At 40.5% G+C, this 19,480-nt stretch overlaps 1 non-coding gene across 1 annotated transcript; it reads right to left on the bottom strand.

The window, feature by feature from the left end:
• Positions 1-253: 253 nt before the first annotated feature.
• On the bottom strand, positions 254-359 carry LOC122025968. The gene has a single exon (XR_006123962.1). It is a non-coding gene; the product is annotated as a small nucleolar RNA R71 (small nucleolar RNA).
• Between the last annotated feature and the right edge of the window lie 19,121 nt (positions 360-19,480).

Genomic DNA, 19,480 nt, shown 5'->3' with positions numbered 1-19,480 from the left:
GTGCAGCAGAACCAATTTGGTGGAGGACCTCATGAAGACCCTAATCAACACTTAGAGGTCTTTTATGAAATATGTGGTTCCATGAAAATGAATGGAGTTCCTTCAGATGCAGTTAGATTATTGTTATTTGGGTTTTCTCTAAGAGATAGGGCAAAGCAATGGCTGAATTCTTTGGCCCCTAATAGCATCACCACTTAGGAGCAGTGTGAGCAACAGTTTCTTGATAAGTTCTATCCACCAAGCAAAACAGCTCATATGAGGAATTTAATTGCAAGCTTCAAGCAAACAGACTCAGAATCTCTTTTTGAAGCATGGGATAGATATAATAGTATGCTCAGATAATGTCCACATCATGGGTTGGAAAGATGGTTAGTGTTGCATACTTTTTATAATGGTATCAATTATCATACCAAAGTGTCCCTTGATTCAGCTGCTGGAGGGGCACTTATGAACAAAAGCTTAGATGAAGCCGAAGAAATCATTGAAAGTGTAGCACAAAATCATCATCAGTGGGCAAATGAAAGAAGTGGTGGCTATTCTTCTGTAAACCCAACAATTAAAGCATCAGGGAAGTTTGATGTAGATGCAGTCACTCTTTTATCTGCAAAATTGGACGCTCTTACAAGGAAATTTGAGAATATGGGGGCTAGTGCTAATGTGGTCAATGCTATTAGTACATCTTGTGAAGTATGTGGGAGTTCAGAGCATTCAAATGACTCATGTCCATTGGGAGCTATCACTGCACAAATCAATCAACTTGAACAATGCGATGCAATCATGAGTTACAATCAAAGGCAGAACAACCCATACTCAAATACTTATAACCCTGGATGGAAGAGTCATCCAAATTTTTCCTACAGAAATAATCAAGATCAAGGACCATCTATGGGGGCAAGACCAAATTTCCAAGCTGGGCAACAAAATTTTCAACATCTATCTTCTCAAGGTTTACCAAAGTCAAATGTTGAAAAGATGCTTGAAGAAATTATCTCAAGTCAGAATGAAATGAAGCAAGATTTAGCAAAGCTCATTCAGAGGATGGATAATTCTGAAAAGCATCAAAAGATCCAGGATAGTCAAATTGCCCAACTAGCTTCCTCTTCATCCAGAGTGCCAGGACAACTTCCAGGAAAACCTGATGTGAATCCTATGGAGCATTGCAATAGAATTGAGCTTAGGAGCGGACGGACCTTGGGAGACTCCCAAGCGACTGCTTCAAAAGGGATACAAAAAGAAGAAGAGCTCTCTCCTCCTATACCAAATCAGATTCAAGCTAATGAGGAGAGTACCATTGAGGTTGAAGAAACTCTTCCACTGAACCATCAGAGCAAAGCTGTCCCTTTTCCTCAAAGACTTACAATGCTCAAGAAAGATGAAGAATTTGGCAAGTTTCTAGAAAAAGTTAAGGAAATTTGTGTAGAGGTACCTCTTATCGATGCTATTCTACAAATGCCTAGATTTGCCAAATTCCTGAAGGATCTCATGTCAAACAAGAGAAGAAGAGGAGAGGTTGAGACCATTGCGCTTAGTGAGGAATGTAGTGCTATTTTTGAGAAGAACACTTCTCCAAAACTGAAGGACCCAGGGAGCTTTTATATCCCTTGTAACATAGGAAAATAATTTTTTGAAAAAGCTTTCTGTGATTTGGGGGCGAGTGTTAGCCTCATTCCTTATTCAATTTGTAATAAATTAGGTCTCAAAAACATTCAACTTACTACTATGGCACTTCAACTTGCCGATCATTCCTGCAGGTACCCTTTGGGTATTATAGAAGATGTGCCAGTAGAGGTGGATGGGAATGTTATTCCCACAGATTTTGTCGTGTTGGACATGGAAGAGGACCCTAGGATTCCTATCATATTAGGAAGACCTTTCCTTGCTATAGCTGGAGCTATAATTGATGTCAAAAATCATAAGCTTTCTTTGGTAATTGGTAAGGAAAAGTTGGAATATGATTTATCTAATATCTCTAACCATGTCTCGTCTCTTTTAAATGCTTGTAGCAGGACAAGCATTTATAAACTTGAGGAATGGAATTTCCATCCTCATGGAAGGCCACCAAATGAAGGAGACAATGTGGTGGAAGATGTTGGGAGAAGATCTCCCAACAAAAACGAAAAGTATATCTGTCCTCCAAGGGCGAGGAAAAGAAGCGAATGATAAAGTTTGGTTGAGCTAAAGACCTTAAACAAGCGCTTCTTGGGAGGCAACCCAAGGGTTCTTTTAGTTAGTTTTGATCTGCATCTAAATTTCTTTTAGCTTGATGCATTCTTTTGATTTTGTTTTCAGGTTAGGTGCAAAACGGAGCTCGGCCGTGTGCTATACACGGCCAGGCAAAAGTTGCAGAGAAGGGAAGTGCTTAGGCCGTGTCATCCAGACACGGCCGTGTAGCATCTTCCGAGGAGAAAAGGATCTAGGCCGTGTCTCAAACACGGCCGTGTAAAGAATCCCGAGAGGAAGGATGGAGAGGCCGTGTCCCAGACACGCCCGTGCGAGGAATCCAGAGAAGGAAGAGGGGGAGGCCGTGTGGATCTACACGGCCCGTGTAAAGAATCCCGAGAGGAAAGATGGGGAGGCCGTGTAGATCTACACGACCCGTGTAGGAGAACTATTAAAGTCTTCTTCCTACCTCACACGGCCAGATCTTGGCCGTGTTCCGCACACCCCCAACTCTCCAAAACATATCTTTCTCTCCCAATTTCTTAAAAACTCCTCTGTAATCTCTCAAGATCTCTTAGATCCGATTCTCCTCCTCTCTAAGACTTGGACTTTTTGTTCTCTTAACCTAAGATCTTTTGTTCTTTGAAGTTTTGTTCTTTGAGTTCCACAACTCTAGATAATTCTTCCCCTATCTAAACTCATCAAGATGTCCAATATTTTGAAGAGACTTCGCAAAGGAGGTGGTGGATCTTGTGGAGACAAAGAGAAGGAGCCATCAAGGGACAAAGGAAAACAACCAGTGAAGGGCAAAGGCAAAAGGACTTCACGCAACGAAGGTAATGACAATGAATTCAATATTGTGTTTAGAAATGATGATAAAGTAACTAGATTTGCAATTCTTGTCAATAGAAAGATAGTGTGTACTAGATATATGGACCCAACTGTTCTTGATATGCTTGGAATTAGGGAAGATGTAGATTTGATGATTGGGTTTTTGGATTGGAGTGATATTATGTACACACATTTGCCTACATATCCTCGTCTTGTTTTGGAATTTTTAAGTTCATTGGATGTCCATTTTACTAATGAAGATGATTATTCTGGAAAAATCTCTTTTAGATTAATGAATCAAGAATTTCTATGGGCATTTAGTGACTTTAATTCTTGTTTTGGAATAACCACCGGTAGCCCTCGTAGGTTTGATCCAAGGTTTAATTGGAATCATTTTTGGAATGCAATAACTGGGTTAGATCAACCTTATGAGCCTTCAAGAGCTAAGGCCTCCCATATGCAAAACCTCATCTTTAGGTATCTACATAGAGTCATGAGTAAAACTATTTTTGGTAGGGGAGAGAGTGATGGGGTGGTTAAAAAAATAGAGCTTTATGCTTTATGGGCTATGCTTTATAAGGTTGAATTTGACTCTGGTTTTCATTTTGTTCAAACCTTATTGAGATCGGCTAGGGCATCATCGGGATCGATTGTTTTTGGTGGTTTGATTACCCGAATAGCTTATAATTTAAATCTTGATGTTGATGGGTTGGAAATAATTCATGGTAATGACATGATTGACATTGATACATGTCTTGCTATGAAAATGATCATTCGGGATGGGAATGGTTTCGCGTTTCCTAGGAGGAGTGATTCTCCTTTACCCCTTCCTTTTCCTGAACGAACTACTATTCGTAACCCGGCTAATTGGGTAATTTCTAAGTTAGATTTTGAGGATAACCCTTCTATACCTGGAGACACTGAGCCACATCATGAGCCCTCGTCATCAGGACACACGCAGCCTTCTAGTTTCATGGAGCCTGCTAGGCATTCTTTTGCATATGGCACGGGATCTTCTAGGTTTGATTTTTTAGATTTTCGTACGTCTCTAGAATCACTTCATGAGAAGCAAGATTCCCAACGAAAAATGTTGGAGGGGCGCTTCTCTTTATCTGATGATCAGTTTAGGGAGGTACATTTGTGCTAAAAGTACATTTGTGAATAAGTTTTGCACAATGCAAACACGTAAAAAAAAAAAAAAAAAGGATATAAAAAATAGTTGTCATGAGTGGAATCTAGCAAGTCACCCCTTTGAGACCGAGTTAGGTTACTGGGGAAATGACTGTTTAGCTTCTCTTGAGATTGAGCACACCTTTGAGACATTGGGTTAGTTGAGAAATATGAACCAAGTGAATGGTGAGTAAGTGCCTATCACTGGTTACTTGTCTTTCACTGGAAACATTAGGAATTCAAATTTGATGACGACTTGACTAGGACATGGATTGAAACTTGAAGGGTATTGAGTTACTTTTACACTGTGCACAAGATTCTTATGCTTGAACCATACTTTACTTGTTTCCATGATCATGCTTGTTAATGAAACTTTTTGATAGAGTTAGGAAAGTGCACTGGGTTTTATGAATGTGTTGTAGAACATATGAATTTAGGCTGACATTTTGCTTGAGGACAAGCAAAGGTTTAAGTCTGGGGTGTGATATCGTAGATTATATACTCTTTTATGCATGTTTTACGCATATTTTCATATTTGAGCATGCTTGATCTATGCATTTTATACTTCGACTTTCCTTTTAGCATATTTACTCTTTTGGTTGGAGATCCGCTTTTTGTGCATTTTCTGTACGCGAGTCGATTTGGTGAAGAATCTACATCTTTGGGCAAGCCTTGGAGGAAGCGAAGGGAGAAAGCACGGCCCTGCACTGCTATGGAGCTCGGGCCGTGTGGAGTTTGGCACCAGAGAGGAAGATGACATGGCCGTGTGAACCTCGCCTGGTGTCAGGCCAACCAAAGCGAAGCCTTACATGGTCGGTGTGGATCTACAGTGTGTGAGGAGACCAAGCGGTGTGGCGTGTGCACCACTGGCCGTGTAGTATTTCCGGTGGCGAAGGGTTACGGCCGTGTGGAGTCACAGTAGTGCGGCTTTGGCGAGAAGGCTGGACATGGCGTGTGAATCTCACACGGCCCTGTGCCCGATTCCCTCCTCTATTTAAACCCTCCTTCATGAATTGAAAGGGGATCTCTCCCCCTTTGGGAGAAGGCAAGATTTGGTGGTTTCCTCCCAATCTTGGGAGGATTTCTGGGCGATTCAAGGGGAGCTCTTGACGATTTCGGCTCCGGAGCGAGGATTGGATCCGAAGACGAAGCTTCTTCATAGATAAGTTTTCTCTTTCCCCCTTTTCTTGGTTTCTTGGATTGGGGATTTAAGAAATGCTTGTATTCTTTATTTCTTCGGGTTTTCTTCCTCGATTCATGGAGTAGATCTTGAATTCTAGGATGAAGAGAGTATTTGTATGATGGATTGATGTAATCTCTTATGGATTTACCATTTTCTTGTTTCAATGACATTATCTTACTTGTATCGAGTAGATCTTGAATGATTAATGGTGATTCGTGCTTAATTCTCATTCTTGATTAATTGTTTAGATTTCTTATGGACTTTGTAAAGATAAACTCTCACTCGATCATCCGAGGGATCCACGTGACAGGTGCAAGCCCGTGTAAGGACGTTTGAGAGATAATCTTGAAGAGGAAATAGGAATATTCAAGAGAGTAGGATGGATTTTGTGATTAGTTTCTTGTATCTTGATAGATTAATAAGTCGTGGGCTTCTACGTTGATATCCGAGGAAGGCATAGTAATAGGTGCACTTCTGTGTAAGGACAACATAGGTTCATGTCTAATTAATCCTATTTAGATACATTTCTCAGTCCTTAGCCGGTTGTCTATTGCAAGAGAGAACCGGCAACTTTCTACATGTTTGGCAATTGAGGGATAAGAATTGGTGAACCATTTACATTCGAGAAATCCTATAAAGAAACCGAAACTCCTAGAATCTCCCTTTATCATAACCCAAAACACTAAATTCTTGTTTGTTGATCTTTAAGATTAGATTTGTTTACCTTTACTTTGCTTTTGAAACGATTGGATAGTTGTTTAGCTAATTCGCATTGAGACATTTCTAGTGCTTATTCCAGTCCCTGTGGATACGATAATCTTTTATATTACTTGCGACATTTCCGTACACTTGCGGAGCGTAACAGCTGCTGGTCGAGATCCCTTATAAAGGGTGTTCAAGGCGCCTTCTACTGTTCACCAAGGCTCCTTGAATGAGCCGAGTCAGCCGCGGAGATAAGGTCTGAACTAGTCGAACCTTATCAGGTTCAAGGCACCTTCAGCGTTTCCATGGTGCCTTAATCATGCTGTCCAAGGCGTCTTGGCTTCCTTCAAGGTGCCTCCAAGCTTGCTTCGCAGCCAGCTCAGGTTTTGCACCCGAGGCGCCTCCAAGCTCCATGGAGGTGTCTCGGTACTGTTCATCCGAGGCTAATTTTGTACTTTGGTCCCTGCAAGATATTTTAAACACAAAAATACCCTGCAACACAAAATTAGCTCATAACACATAAGTGATAGTATAAAAGTGAAAGTTTGACAGTCTCCGGACTGTCCGAGTCTGACTTCGGGTTTCCAACCGGAAACCCTAGGTCGACCCGACGCCTACTTTTCCCTCTGCGGGGAACACGTCCTCACTTACTCCACTCAGGAGATTTACCTGCTGCCAGTGCGATCCTCCAGATCGACTGGACTTTTGCTCAGCACTCGAAGCTTCCGGACTTTCTGCTGGACATCCGCTTCCCAGCTAGTCCAGTCTTTCACCTGGTTCGCGGCACCAGGACTTTCCACCTAGGGTTACCACCCCCTAGGACTTTTGCCTGAAGCATTCGACCTGCCAAGACTTTCCGCATAGGGTTACCACCCCCTATGACCTAGGGTTATCACCCCGTAGGGTTTTTACCTTGCCTAACCACAGTTAGGTCATTTCCTGAAATGCTTAATAGATTTGTTAGATCACTAAACATCTTAACTTTGAATCCTTTGCCATTATCAAAATACGAGTTTGATCGTCGGATGCTTCCCGCACCAACAATCTCCCCCTTTTTGATTATGACAACTCAAATTCAAAGTTAAGTAAACAGATATGCAAGTAAAGCAAGCATAAAGAAAATTTTTTTAAGGCGAACAAAAATGATCTTGTAAAGCTCCCCTTTAAGTATTACTCCCCCTTTAAATAATATTTTGCGATTAATTTTGAATTGGCTACTTTTGAATGGCTTTTGAATTGGCTACTCTCCCCCTTTGCCATATATCAAAAATAAGTAATGGAATACTTAGCTTTGGTAGAATAGACAATGATTTTCCAAAAACAATTGTTTGTTAGAAAGATAGAGAATTAAATAGCCAATAGATTTCTAAAGAGAGAAAGAGAATTTCAAAAACACTTAGCATTTTATAAGTGATTTCATCTTTTAGCTAAGTGAAACAGGGATCGTAGGCTAAGTGACACAAAATAAGTAAGGGAGATTGACTTAGCTTAATGTTGAAAACACCTTTTAAACAATTGAAAAATATTCTTCAAAATTGACTAAAGTATTTGCTAAGAGATTTGAAGTCACTTAGCTAAGTCTTTTGCAACTGTTTTAGTTAAAAACATTGAATTTTTGGAGGAGTCTTAACGGATAATTTTGAAAAGATATAAGAGAGAAAAGACAAAAAATGAACAAGTGAACCTAATTTCTTTTTGAAAGAATAAAGAAATACCAAAACTATTTTTCATTTTCAAATTTGTGAATGAAAATATGAGTCAAAAGAGAAGTTTTGGAACTAAATGATTTTTGAAAGAAAATTTTGAAAGCTACTTTTGCTTAGCAGAAATTTTTAAAGTTTGCAAAAATATGCTTTTTAATACTTTTAAGTAACGAATGATTCTGTGAGAAGCCTTAGCTTAAAAAGTTTTAAAAAAAAAGAAAGTTGCTAGGTCTTTTGCAAACATTAAATTTCGAAAATATAGCTTAAGTAAGAAAAACTTAGCTTAACTTGAATAACTTGATTTTGAAAATAGGGGTAAAATTAAGAACTTGTGAATATTTAGAACAAAGAGGGAGTAGCTAAAAATTGAGGTTAATTATTCAGTTGGTCCTTAAGTCCAAGCATGAGTCAAATTAAGCATGAGTCAAATTATCGAATATGATTTGGTCAGGTATCAGAGCCCTAAAGTACAAGCATGTTTAACCTTAATAGATCCATTTCCTTCACCAACTATCTAACCTGTAGCTACTTGCTGATTGCCTAAAGGACAGCAGCTTTCACTTGGTTAGTCGAGTTAAGTCATTTAGTCCAGTTAGATTTGACTAAGACTGGAAGACTTGACTGGATTACTGTTAATAAAGTATTTAACGCCCAGACTCATATTGATACACAGAAATAAGCATTCTTGAGTCCAGGTTGTACCCTATGCATCTCACGTCGTTCTATATTTTACAAACACAAGCAAGGTATACTAGGTGTTTGTGAGATGCTCTGGCGTAAGTCTAGGGGAACATGATATCTAGGGGGAAAGCCTAGGCTAAGTTCAACTTTTGAAAAATTTAATAAATTGAGATTTTGAAATAAATATTTTCCTAGAGTTATTAAAAATAAGTAGACCCAGATTATTTGAAACTAAGTAAATTGTTGACTAGCAAGCATGCAAATAAGTAGATATCACTTCAAGAAGGTCTAACAAAACAAATAGATAGTGAAGTGTAGGTTTCCATAGTCAACAGTCCATAGTACAATGCATAAAAGTGTCATATCAAAGAGTAGGATCATCTACTCGAGGAGCATCAGCTGGCGGGTCATCAGCGAGAGGTGGTGCATGGGGCTGCTCGGGTGCTGGCTGACCTAGACGTCGTATCTCATCTCGGAGGGAGGTAAATCCGGTAGCCATCTCGGATCGAAGGGAGAGAACTATTCGTCGTGTCTGGATGGACTCGACCTCGAGTCGAGCAAGTCTGTCCTCGACGGAGAGTGGTGCAGAGGTTGAAGGTCCGGCTGAGGTGGATGGCCCGGCAAACGGAGAAGGATCCGTGAAAAGATCCTCAGCTAAGAAGTCGGCCCACTCCTCTCCCTCGCCTGGTATATCCTCGGCCTCTGGAGCGATAGGGGCAGCGGCTGGCTGTGGTCGTCCTGTCCAAGCTAGAACTCCATCAGCGGTGACCTCAGCATGGGCTAGTCTACAACTGCGGGACCCTAGCTCGTCATGTATGGTTAGAGGGATGACTGTCCCTCTGGTCACATCTATGCCCTCTATGGTCGAAAAAAAGCGTGTCAAAATATGACAATAGGGCATGTGTACTATACTGGAAGTGACTGTCCCAGATGCACAAATGATGTTCTGGAACATATGCAAGGCTATATCGATATCTAATCGATGACACAAGGCGTACAAGAAAAATGAGTGTGAAGACCGCATCTTCGGGACATCCCGAGATGAGATCGGCAAAATACATGCTGTCAGGACCCTATACATCATATAGTCCTGAACCCGAAGAGAGACTGACCTGAACTCAGTCAGGCCAAGAGGTCTCTCTTCCCCGAAGAAATATGTATAGATAGTATCTAACGTAATATGGGAGTAGGGATCGCCAAATGGCAGTTCCCTACTGGGGTAGCATAGAAAAGTAGACTCTGAAGCCCTAAGTCCTAGGGTGGTGCGAAACAAAGTGGGAGTAAGCTCAATGTCAGTGCCAGCAACTCTGGTGGAGTACGTACTATCATCAACCCTCTCAAGCTTGTGATAGAACGGTGCACATAATTCCTAATTTACTGTATCAGTGCAGTAAACCAGTTGGTCCAGCTGATAGTGCTCTATCATCTGGATAGATGGCTGGCAAAACTGGGTAAAAAAGGACCTATTTACGTATCTAGGTTTGATAGGATCAAAAGTGTACCTAGCAAAGGTATCCCTAAGATGTACAGTAGGGAATCTGATATCTGCTGATGGAAGTCTAGCTGGAGTAGGATCAACGTGACGACGCTTCCTATTTTTAAGCATTTTACACAAAAATTGGCAAAACAAACACAAATATTGTGTAAAAATTTATTGGAAAGTATTGAGATTATACCTAGGAGGCATTTCTAGGTGAAGGAGAGGAAAAACCGGGTTGAGGGTGCCTTGGTTGCTAGAAATCGCACGCGGAAATCGTGTGGAACGCGGCCGGAAAATGCAACAGAAAGGATTCTGTTCGGGGAAAAAACTCGAGGTTGAAGGCGCCTTAGAATTGATGAAGGTGCCTTGATTGGTTTGTTTGAGGCGCCTCAGTTTGATCTGAGGCACCTTAAGATGATGCGGCGGGAATTTTCCCGCCGTTTGCTAGGGCACCTCCCTTTGGTGGGAGGCGCCTCTAATAAGCGCCACGCGGTTTTTTTTTTAATTAATTTTGAAAAGGTTTTAAGTTAATGATTTCTAACAAATAATTTTAAGCTAATTAGGTTTTGAAAATAATTTTATTAATTTTGAAAATAATTTTAAGTTAATTAATTTTAAAAATAATTTTAAGTTAATTAATTTTGAAAATAATTTTAAGTTAATTAATTTTGAAAATAATTTAAGTTAATTAATTTTGAAAATAATTTTAAGTTAATTAATTTTGAAAAAAAAATCTGTATTCCCAATTTAATTTGACTTTATGTTTATTCCAAATTTAATTTGAATTAATGTTTATTCCTTAGTCATCTCACCTGATCTAAATTTTCAATCATGGTATCCTATAATTGTTGTGAGATGAGTTATGGTTGAATTTTAGGGTCTGGTTTAACTTTGTGTTAGATTCAGGTTTAGCTTTGGGTTCAATAAGTAGGCATTCTTTGGATAAACTTCTAGGCTATGGTGAGTCACAAGGAACTCATTAAAGTAATCATGCCTTCGAGGTTTTCCAAATAGTCCTACCCATTGAACTTAATACTAAACCTTGGTCTAACTGGTTAGGATCCATTTAAGGTAGCTTTGGTCAGTTCCACTTGGCCAAATGCACCAGGTCGAAGTCATATCTTCCTAGACATGCGATGCCCAAGCTTCCCTAACGTACTATCATCCAAAAAATTCACCAGTACCGTGGGTCAAGTTAAACCTAACCCATTTTTTTCTAACCTTAATTACCCTGCCGGGTAGTCTACTCTTGTTTACCCATTTCGGGTAGATTAAGTTCGGTTACCCAGCCGGGTAGTTTAGTTAGGGGTGCCAGTTATTCTGGATCCTCCTTCTAAATTTTTATTTGATTGAATTTTTGAATTTTGATTTAATTTTGAATTTTTAATTTAATTTTGAATTTTGAATTTTAATTTAATTTTGAATTTTGAATTTTAATTTAATTTCAAATTTTTAATTTAGTTTTGAATTTTGAATTTAATTTAATTTCAAATTTTTAATTTAATTTTGAATTTTAAGTTCATTTAATTAATATCATTTTTTTTTTTGCTCCCCCTGGATCATAGCCTCGATATGGCCTATCGAGGTAGTGTATTTGATCCTTCGGGACCCAGTATTGACCAAGTCCAACTTGATTGACCAATTTGGACTTGGGGACCCATGCTTGGATTACCTTACAATTTGGTTTGTTTATTAAGGATAAATAAGATTTATATTTCTTTTTGGTTTTGTATCCTAGCCCAGTTCTATTATAAACGGCTCTTTGTGTCCCAAGAATTAAGTCAAGATTGTTGGAATCTAAGGAAAACCGTTCTAAAGTATTTTTTAAATTCTTAATCTGATTTTTCAGACCAGAGTTTTCTTTCTCAAGTTTTTGAACTTGAGTTGAATTTCCAGTCTGAACTTAGTCAGGTAATGATTTAGAGTTAGTCACTTCTTTAAGGACTACTATTTCCTTTAGAAGTGACTTGACCTTAAGGTTCGACTTAGCTAGTTTGCGCAACAAATAATTGACTAGATTATTTAGACGAGGGATACTTACAGTGGGATCTGGCCCTTCGGAATCAGATACGGATCTGTAGCTTCGCTCGGACTCGGCCTCCGACTCACTCTCGCTCTCGGATCCGTCAATCTGGTCCCTGGCCATAAGAGCAAGTAGGCTTTCTGATCAAGTTTTGTCGTCGTCGTCTTCTGAAGAAGATTCGTCTCACGTCGCCTTCAGGGCCTTCTTCCTTCTCTGCTTCTTAGCTTCCTTTTAATTTGGGCAGTTGGCCTTGATGTGCCCCTTCTGGTTGCACCCGTAGCAGATAACTTCGAACTTGGTTGAACCTCCTTGGTTTGTACCACCTTCTTTAGATCTTTCTTGTTGAAGCCCTTCTTCTTCTTGTAGAGCTTCTTTACGAGGTTGACGAGATCGATTGTTAGTTCGTCGTCTTCATCGTCTGAGTCGGGATCTTCTTCCGATTCAGGTTCAGTTCTTCATTGTGCTCTCGGTTCGCGTGTTCGACTGGCACCTGCAATCAAAGCAACCCCCTTCTCGGTCGGCTGTGCATTAGTCTACTCATGTACTTCAAACTCACAGAATAATTCATCTAATTTTATTGAAGACAAATCCTTGGAGACTTTGTAAGCATCTACCATTAATGCCCACAATGTGCTCCTCGGAAACGAGTTTAGTGCGTACCTTATGACGTCCTGATTCTCTATCTTTTGCCTGATTTCGTGAAGAGAGTTGAGGATGTCTTGAATTCTTGCGTGTAGTAAACTCGCCTTCTCACCTTCCTGCATTTTCAGATTATATACTTTATTAAGTAGTAAATCACGTTTACTCACCTTTGTGTCGGAGGTTCCCTCGTGAAGTTCAATCAGCTTTTCCCAAAGTTCCTATGCTGATGAGAATGGACCAACTCTGTTGAGCTCCTCTTTGGTCAGTCCACACTAGAGGGTGCAGGTAGCTCTGACGTTGGCTTCCACTTTCTTGATGAGGGAGGGTTCCTAGTCTTCGCAAGGAGTAGGTTTGCCATCAGTGTCAGTCGGTAGTTGAAATCCAGTTCGAATGATCATCCACATCTTGAACTGGATCTTTAGAAACGTCTCCATCCGTCCCTTCCAGTACCCGAAATCTTCTCCGGAGAAGAGCGGGGGACGGACGGTGCTAAAACCCTCTTGTTGGGCCATTGAGAGAATATGCAAAAGGAAAAAAAAATATGTCCCAAGACTATGTCTTGGATTAGCAGTGCGGGAGTAAAGACTTGAAAAGAGAACTAACTCGAGTGGTGTTGCACCAACCTCGAGCGAAATTGATGCGAACGAACGAAAAAAAACTGGAATATAGTAATAGTACTAATTTCAGTTGACTCCGTAAAATTTAAAACACCGCGAAAAATTACATGATTGGTGGTTGCACCAGATTAACACTATCCCGCTCTGATACCAATTGTTGGATCGAGAAGCACTAGAGGGGGGGGTGAATAGCGCTCGCGGCTATTTTGTTTCGATTATCGGAATCGTAAAAGTGTAAGAGTTAAAGCAGCGGAATAAACATAGAACAATCACACAGAAAGACGCAGGGGATTTTACTTCGTTCGGAGCTTAGATTGACTCCTACTCGAAGGCCCGAGATCCTTGATCGCTTTGCGTGGGCAACAACTATAAGCTCGATAAAAATGATTACAAGATGAAGTACAATAGCTAACAATAAACAATTGAATTATACCGACGATAGTGAGAAAAATTGAAGTTTCGGAGCTCCGGGTCGTCGGGTGGTTGTCACAGCAGTTCGGGATCGTGTCGTTAGTAGCTAGTCGCAGAGAGATTACTTGGAATTGCTTGTTCTGAGCTGCTGGTCGAGATCCCTTATAAAGGGTGTTCAAGGCGCATTCTACTGTTCACCAAGGCGCCTTGAATGAGCCGAGTCAGCCGCGGAGATAAGGTTTGAACTGGTCGAACCTTATCAGGTTCAAGGCACCTTCAGCCTTTCCATGGTGCCTTCATCAAGCTGTCCAAGGCGCCTTGGCTTCCTTCAAGGCGCCTCCAAGCTTGCTTCGCAGCCAGCTCAGGTTTTGCACCCGAGGCGCCTCCAAGCTCCATGGAGGCGTCTCGGTATTATTCATCCGAGGCTAATTTTGTACTTTGGTCCCTGCAAGATATGTTAAACACAAAAATACCCTGCAACACAAAATTAGCTCATAACACATAAGTGATAGTATAAAAGTGAAAGTTTGACAGTCTCCGGACTGTCCGAGTCTGACTTCGGGTTTCCAACCGGAAACCCTAGGTCGACCCAACGCCTACTTTTCCCTCTGCGGGGAACACGTCCTCACTTACTCCACTCAGGAGATTTACCTGCTGCCAGTGCGATCCTCCAGATCGACTGGACTTTTGCTCAGCACTCGAAGCTTCCGGACTTTCTGCTGGACATCCGCTTCCCAGCTAGTCCAGTCTTTCACCTGGTTCGCGGCACCAGGACTTTCCACCTAGGGTTACCACCCCCTAGGACTTTTGCCTGAAGCATTCGACCTGCCAAGACTTTCCGCATAGGGTTACCACCCCCTATGACCTAGGGTTATCACCCCGTAGGGTTTTTACCTTGCCTAACCACAGTTAGGTCATTTCCTGAAACGCTTAATAGATTTGTTATATCACTAAACATCTTAACTTTGAATCCTTTGTCATTATCAAAATACGAGTTTGATCGTCGGATGCTTCCCGCACCAACACTCTACTCTTCCTAGTTTTATGCTTCTGGACTACACATAAACCAACTGGTTGTGGACTTGAAGTGAGCCAACAAAGTTTTGAAGGATCGTATAGAAGAATTAGAAGCTGCTTCCTCCACTCCGAACGATGAGATGCCCAACTTGCAAAAAGAAGTAGAGGAGCAAGATGGGTACATTTCTGGTATGGAAAAGATTTTGCAAGAATACCAGTAGTTAGTGGAGTCTTAGCAAACGAACCAGCAGAGAAAGGAACTTCAAATACAAAGCAGTGAGTTCAAGCTCTAAGTAGAGAATGCATTAAAAGATAAAGCCCTTTCTGACCTAGCTCACAAAACTATGCTACTAGAAGAGCTGAAATTATCACATACATCCTGATCTTTTGAACTAAACCAAGAGTTAGCCACTAAGGATTTTTTGTTATTGAGTCAGCAGGAGAAACTGAGAGCCCAAGATGCACAGATAGAATCATTACTGGCTAAGCTAGATTACGCCAAAATTGAATGGGCTACTATCAAGGCCAATCGAGACGCTGCTTAGTCTAAGTTACAGACGTATAAGGTGGGGGAGGGCAAAGACGTATAAGTTACAGACGTATAAGTTACAGACGTGAAGCTAAATGAAGAGTTTATCTCGACTCTCCCAAATTTGGCGAAACATTTGTCACACGTATTGCGAAGACTCTTACCCATGCAGTTGGAGGAGTCATTCAACAATTACGGGAGGGCGACTATATATCTGTCGAACCTCCTCTCCATTTCATAAATCATCGACGACTCAATAGAGAGCTTCCGAAAGACCTCTTAAGTCGATTTGATTAAGTATGTGTCCATGTGTTGCATTTTAAAATTATCTAATTGTTGTAAGGAACAGAAATACAATGTCTAGAAGCATTCAAAATAGTGGTTAAATGGTACCTGTTATTTTGCGTAGCTTCGTGTACCTTTAGAACCACTAATACTACTTATAAGATTAGATCCCATATTTGTTCCCAAAATATATCTCAGTCTGTATAATATACCAGGTGAGGCAATAACATTGAGCAAAATAACCCGGCTATGCAAATGGATTATATTATATGAAGGATCTTGGACTCGAGTATATTGCTAAATGAATTTTTTATGCTAAGCTGAATAGTCGAGCCAAGTAATGGTAACTTCCCTATATTGCCAAGTACTTTTCATAATGAACTCCTTGACCGAATAATAAGATGGGCGAAAACTTGCGCCGGGTAGAATAAACGATCCGACTATTTATAACTAATTTTCATAATGAATTTCCGGACTAACTAATAAGCTAGGCAAGAATATAATACCGAGCGAAATAAACAGGCCGGACATTTATAAGTAATTTTCATAATGAATTCCTGGACTGAATAATAAGCTGGGCAAGAATATAATATCGAGTGAAATAAATAGGTCGGACATTTATAAGTAATTTTCATAATAAATTCTTGAACTAAATAATAAGCTGGGCGAGAACATAATGTTGGCCAAAATAAATAGATCAGACATTTATAAGCAATTTTCATAATGAATTCCTAGACTAAATAACAAGCTGGGGCGAGAACCTGTTTGACCCCGTGACTGTTTTGATGTGATCAACCAAGTTTATGTTAGGTCCTCTTTGTCTGATCCCTGTGTCTAAATGTGCAGGAGCTTAAGAGTGCAGGAAGTCGAGCGGAAGATGCAACTAGCGAGAAGGATGGCACGGGAAGGGAGCTGACGGGCTCGGTGCGTCCGAAGGATGAGAGAGCTGCGGAAGAGTACATCGGTGGGCGAGAAGAACGTGCACGGCATTCGAGGGACGTAAAGCCGGGACGAAAGACTGCTCGAGGAGAAGGCCGGGAATTAGGTTCGGGTGAGCTCTATTCCGGTTGGCCGAAATCACCCAAGCAAACCGAACCAGAGCAAGTCAACCGGGAGTTGACTTGACAAGTGTTCGGTCGACTGAACTCCATGATCAGTCGACCGAACCCTTATCTTCAGAAGCCAGCCGTCGCAGCCACGTCAGCATCCAGCCGTTGGTTGATCGGTCGATCGGATCCTCTGATCGGTCGAACGAACCAAAGATAAACCAGAAGACCCAGTCGAGCGTGCTGATCGTGCTAGCTCAGGGAGACCGTTGGCTGATCGGTCGATCGAATGCAAGGATCGATTGACCGAACCTAACCTCGATCCACAGAGCCTGCATCCAGACAGAAAACTGGGAGAGTTCATCAGGTTAGGTTGACCGAACCTGGGGATCGGTCGACCGATCCCTCTCGAGTCAAAACCTGATCCCGAAGATCAGGTTATCTGATAAGTTCTGGAACCCCTATATAAAGGGGCCTCGAGCAAGCAACGAACAACCTCTCGGTAACTCATTCTCAAGCAACTTGTAAAAGCGTTCAAAGTGTAAAAGGCTTCTCCGCCTTCAGAGAAGGAGACTCTTTTAGCGCGCCTTTCCACCGCCTTGGATTAACAACCGTCTTGGTTGTAACCAAGTTAAAATCGCTGAGTCGCTTCGTTTCTTTTCTGTTAATTACTTTTATTATTCTTGTTGCTTTCTTTTAGAGTTGAAAGCTTGAGGAGGGTATACTTTTTGTTTACAGGCAATTCACCCTCCCCCCCCCCTCTTGCCGGTCTCGCTGCACCAACATAACCTAATGCTGAGCGAAATAAATAGGTCGGACATTTATAAGAAATTTTCATAATGAATTCCTGGACTGAATAATAAACTGGGTGAGAACCTAATGCCGAGCGAAATAAATAGGTTGGATATTTATAAGCAGTTTTCATAATGAATTCCTGGACCGAATGATAAGCTGGGTGAGAAGATAATACCAAGCAAAATAAACAGACCGAACATTTATAACTAGTTTTCATAATGAATTTCATGACTGAATAATAAGCTGGGGAAGAACATAATGCCGAGCGAAATAAATAGCCCGGATAGTTATAAGCCCTTAATGTTAGAATCTGTTCGTAATGAACACTTGTTTATAACCTGTCTGGAATCTTGGGGGTTTAGAATAAACCCGATTGCTTGGAAGTTAAGAATTTAAAGTCATAAGAACATGCTTGCATATACTTAAGTTTAAAGTCGCAGTTCGAATATATAAAGTTTAAAGTCATAGTTTGACTGTATAGAATTTAAAGTCGTCATTTGACTATATAGAGTTTAATGTCGAGTTCAACTGTATAGAGTTTAAAGTCGAGTTCGACTGTATAGAGTTTAAAGTTAAGTTCGACTGTATAGAGTTTAAAGTCAAGTTTTACTGTATAGAGTTTAAAGTTGAGTTCGACTGTATAGTGTTTAAAGTCGAGTTCGACTGTATAGAGTTTAAAGTCAAGTTCGACTGTATAGAGTTTAAAGTCAAGTTCGACTGAAGTTAAGTTTGAATGTATAGAATTTAAAGTCGAGTTCGAATGAGATGAATCCGCCTGCACTTTTTATTAAATATATAAAAGTTGAATAAAATACAGGAGTAAGTTATAGGCGTACTTGTCAAACTCTATAAGATTGGAGATTATTGACACTCCAAGGTCTGCCCAATCTCTAGCCTTTAGCATATTCAAGATAATAAAAAACTAGAGGCGAGCTTTTGTACCACCTTGAATGGTCCTCCACATTGTGGCTCCAATTTATTAACATCTCCGACCAACTTCATGTGCTTCCAGACCAGATCATCCACCTGAAAAAAAAAAATCTAGAAATAACCCTTTTGTTATAATTTTACTACATCCTTTGGCGATATGATAGAAGTCTAGCTGGCGCCTTGTCCCACACTTCTTTTATCAAGTCAAGCTCCATAAGACATCGGTCAACGTTATCCTCGTCATATAAGTGTCTTCGATTGGATTCTACCCCAATCTCGACAGGGACCTCTACTTCACCACCGTAAACCAGTTGAAAAGGAGTTATATCTATTGATTCTCGGGGAGTTGTACGATATGCTCATAATACACTGGGTAATTCGTCTATCCAACTACCCCCAACGTGATCTAATTTAATCTTGAGCCCTCTAATAATTTCTCTGTTTGTTACTTCGGCTTGTCTGTTGCTCTGTGGATAAGCTATAAAGGTGAAGATCTGTGTGATATCATATTCCAAATACCATTCTTGGATCTTTTTGCTTTAGAATTGCCTTCTATTATCGAATACCAGCTTATGTGGAATGTCAAATTTGTAGATAATATGTTGCTATAAGAATTTAATAACCATTTGCTCGGTTATTTTAGCTAAGGGCTTAACTTCCACCCATTTTGAGAAATAATCCACTGCTACCAGTAAAAATCTCCTCTGAGTGGATGCCAAGGGAAAAGGTCCTACTATGTCCATACCCTATTGATCAAATTGACAAGAAACAATAGAGATTTTAAGCAATTCTGTGGGGGTGGTGTCAGATGTTCTGGTGCTTCTAACAAAATAAGCAGGTCTTTACCACTTGAGCTGCATCAGACTGTTAAGTAGGCTAGAAATACCTTGTCAATAATATTTTTCGAGTGAGAGACTGACCTCCTGCATGACTTCCGCAAGAACCCTAATGCACTTCCTGCATAATGTAATGCACATCATCCAACCCAATGCACTTGAGTAAAGGACAGGAGAAGACTCTCTTATAAAGATGATCTCCAATCATAGTAAACTGGCCAATCCTTTTCTTGAGCATACGTGCTTGCTCCCTATAAGTGGGTAGAGTACCCTGTTGTAAGAATAAGATAATTGACGTTCTCCAATCACTCTGTAACTTCAGATGGGTCTGTCGCTCAATGCAAGCCACTAACAATATTTGCTCAACATGTTTATCTAAATTTTAGGGAACTATAGTAGAGGCTAATTTAGTTAGTTCATCTGTTGTTTGGTTATCTGA

This window comes from Zingiber officinale, chromosome 9B (genome assembly GCF_018446385.1).
Source record: "Zingiber officinale cultivar Zhangliang chromosome 9B, Zo_v1.1, whole genome shotgun sequence".
NCBI classification, from domain to species: Eukaryota; Viridiplantae; Streptophyta; class Magnoliopsida; order Zingiberales; family Zingiberaceae; genus Zingiber; species Zingiber officinale.
The sequence above is the reverse complement of the archived record's forward strand: the minus strand, read 5'-3'. Positions and strand labels throughout refer to the sequence as shown.